Genomic DNA, 3827 nt, shown 5'->3' with positions numbered 1-3827 from the left:
GGGCGGCGGCTGCCGGCTGGTACACTGGGAACTGTCCTGGGTCACTAGCTGGCAGCGCCGCAGCTCCGGCGGGCAGCTCAGTGGCGTCCTCGTCGCCGTCCAGGTCGCCTTGGATGTCTGTTGGAATCTGATGGGCAGTTACATCTCCGGTGTATTTGCGCAGTCGGCCTACATGCGCGGTGATTTCCGAGATCTTGGCTGTTGGAGAGGCAGGTTTGATGACATAATGGACGTCTGTGGCTCGTCTCACTATCTTCCAAGGGCCAGTCCATCTCTTGGTAATCTTGGCTGACTTCCCTGGCACCAGGCGGGGGGCCAGATACCAGACCAGGTCTCCAACTTCGTACTTGGCCGTGCCTTCGTAGGCGGCCGCGCTCCTTTGGATGGTTCCCTCCTCTCGCTGCTGGATTGCGTCGTACACGGCATGGTAGCGTTGCAGGAGAGCTTGGACGTTGGCTGGGACTGAGGCATACTCAGTGTCTGGCAGCCGGAGCACCATGTCCACCGGAAGCTTGGCCTCTCTCCCAAAGTAGGCCAGGAACGGGGTCACGCCCGTGGATCTGCAGGCCTTGGTATTGTAGGCGAAGGCAATTGCAGGCAAGTTTGGCTCCCAGTTGTTGTCGTCTCTGTCTAGGAACAGCCGCATGCCTGTGTTGAGCGTCCGATGGAACCTCTCCACCCGGTTGGACTGCGGGTTGTAGGGCGGTGGATGTGTCAGGCCAATCTCGAGCTTGGAGGCCAGTTCCTTGAATACCTGGCCAGTAAACTCCATCCCATTGTCGGAGTGGATCTTCAGGGGACATCCGAACGTGGCCAGGTGGCGGTGCAGTAGGGCTTCAGCCACCGTGAGAGTGCGCTTGTTGGGGATGGCGTAGAGGCTGACAAACCGGCTGAACCCATCCTGACAGGTGAGGATGTAGCGGTTCCCGGCTGGGGTCTCTGGCAGGGGCCCCACCAGGTCAATAAACAGGACTTGCTGTGGATACCCCTGGCGGGAGGGCACGTGTATCCCTAACTTCAACCTTTCCTTGGTGACCTTCTGTACACACTCAGGGCAAGTCTGAACCATCAGGCGGACGTCACGGGACAGGTTGGGCCACCAGAAATGCATGGCGACGCGGGCAATAGTAGCGTCCATCCCAAAGTGCCCGGCCATGGGGGTCCCATGGGCCAGGAAAAACGCGTCCTGCTGGAGGGCCGAGGGCAGCAGGTATCTTGTCCTCTCTCCTGTCAGGGTCTGGTCGGTGGTGGTGAGGCAGCCATGCTCGTCGAGTCCCAGGGCTGCGAAGCGGCTGGCGTACTGCTGCTCGTCCCGTTCCTTGCTGCGCAGCTCAGCCTTAGTTGGGGCTTTGCCATCGGCCACCCACTGGCGGACACGGAGCAAGAGGGGATCCTGTGTCTGTGCCTCTAAAACTCTGGCCTGGTCCAGCCGTGCTGCAGAGGGCCTGCCAGCTGCGGGCTCCCCTAGCTGGCAAAGGGTGTGAATGTACTCAGCCTGCTCTGCTAATTCTTCGGCGGTGGCTGTCGGCATATTATCGTCCTCCCGGCGGCTGAGGGCGTCAGCATTGGTGTTCTGGGTGCCAGGACGATGGCAGACAGTGAAATCTAGGGCCGCTAGCTCCTCCTGCCAGCGGGCCACCATCCCTGTGGATGTGTTCAGCGACTTCATCTGTAGCAAGGCTGAGGAATCAGTGTTGATCTGGAAACTACAGTAGGACAAGATGCCGTGGAATTTCCGAATTCCATACATGATGGCGGCCATCTCTCCCTTCCAGGACGGGTAGCGAGTCTCGGGGTCGGTTGTCTTGAGCCCCACGGCGGCAATAAGCCTCTCCTTGCCGTCCTGGCATTGGCTGAGTATGGCAGAGATGGCGCGGCTGCTGAAGTCTGTGGTGAGCTGGAACACGGCCGGTAAGTCAAACCTGGGTGGCGCTCGGATGGGGGCTTGGCGAAACTTGTCCTTGAGCTGTAGCAGCTGGGCTTCCATCTCAGCCGTCCAGGTCAGTGTCTTGGCCGTTTTCTGCCAATTCATCTCGTAGGTGAGGTCGGCATACTCTGGGATGAACAGGCGGTAGTAGCCAAAGAACCCCAGGAGCGCCAGCAAGTCCTTGGGGGTGATGGGGGCCGGCCAGTCAAGGATGCGGTCAATATAATCCTCTTGCATGGCTATCCCCTCACGGCTGAGGGTGTGGCCCAGATAGTCCACTTTGACTCGAAACAGCTTGGTCTTGGCTGGCTTGAGGCGGATTCCTCCCCTGCGGTGGGCTTCCAAGACTTCCCGGAGCCTAGCCAGGTGGGCCCAGGTATCCTGGTGAAAGGTCAGGACGTCATCAAGATATGACTGGAGGTTGGCCGTGCCTAATGGGTTCAGGACTCCTGCAATAAATCTGGAGTAGACAGACGGTGCTGTAGCGAGGCCAAAGGGCATCCTTTTCCATTGGTACAAGCCTCTGGGGGTGGTGAAGACGGTGCAGGGCCGGCTGTCCTCGGACACTCGGATGGTGTAGTACGCAGCCACCGCGTCTAAGGCACTGTAGACGCGGTGTCCTCCCGCTCGTTCTACCAGCTGCTGGATCCTGGGCAAGGGGTAGCTGTCCAGCTCAAGGCACTTGTTGAGGGCCCTGTAGTCGACGGCCCAGCGGGTGCTCCCGTCCTTCTTCTTGATGGGCACCAGGGGGCTGCTCCAGGCGGAGTCTGAAGGCTCTATGACTCCCTCTTGCAGCCAGGTGTCCAGTTGCTTCTCCAGCTCAGCCTCCTGCCGCGGGTTCAGATCCCTAAATCTCTGGCGGATCGGCTGGGTCCCTGGCTTGAGGCGCAGCTGTAACTCTACTACGTCAGTGCAGCCGGGGGTAGAGTTTGAGAAGACGTCTCTGTACTCTGATAACATGGTCCAGACCTCCTTCTTGAGCAGGGGGTCCTTGCGCAGAAATTCGTTCTCCTCCATCTCAAGGGCTGCCCACAGCTCCTGCATATCTGGGGGCTCAACAGGCTCTTGGAACGAATGAATACGAGGGGGAGGCTTGTCAGAAACCTCCAGAATGTCAGGCTTGACCAGCTCCCCAGCCACGGGGAGGCCGGCGTCCAGCAGGAGAGGCATCTCCACTTCATTTACCACCAGCACTCGGAACACGCTGGCGGAGCCAGGCCTGTGGGCATACAGGCCTTCTGGGATGACAAGATCCTCCCCAAACCTCTGTTCTGGGGCAGATAGTTGGATGGCATCCTTGGTACGGTGCCCCACTAGTTCAACAGGGACAGCCATGACACCGCGGCCAGGCAAGACCACCCTCTTGGCCGTACGGAGTTGGGGTGGTTGGCCATCAGTTGGAGTGACAGCGCTTAGCCTGTACGTGGCCGGCACGGGGTCAGCTTCAGCTCCGGGAGCCACCGGCCGCGACTTGACGGGCTCGGCGTCGGGAGGGGCTGAGGTGTCGGAGCCAGGCGTGGCTCCGAGAGCGTCCGGCCACGATTTGACGGGCTCGGCGCTGGGAGAGGCCGGGGCGCCAGGACCAGCCTGGGCTCCGTGGGCGTTCGGCCGCGACTTGACGGGCTCGGCGCTGGGAGAGGCTGAGGCATCGGAGCCATGCGTGGCTCCGGGGGCGTCCGGCCACGACTTGACGGGCACGGCGCCGGGAGAGGCTGATTCCTGGGGGTTGAGCGTGGCTCCGGGTGCATCAGACCGCGACTTGACGGGCCTGGACTCGGACTTGGCCGGTTGGATTGCTGGGGGCCCCAGGTAGAGGGGGCCAGGTGGACACGGCTGGCCGTTGATGAAGGTGTCGGCGGAGAAGATCGGCTCTGGAGGGCTGGAAATCTCGGGAAACGTC

Source organism: Acartia tonsa, chromosome 10 (genome assembly GCF_053477335.1).
Source record: "Acartia tonsa isolate MP-2025a chromosome 10, ASM5347733v1, whole genome shotgun sequence".
NCBI classification, from domain to species: Eukaryota; Metazoa; Arthropoda; class Copepoda; order Calanoida; family Acartiidae; genus Acartia; species Acartia tonsa.
This window is presented reverse-complemented; position numbering follows the sequence as displayed.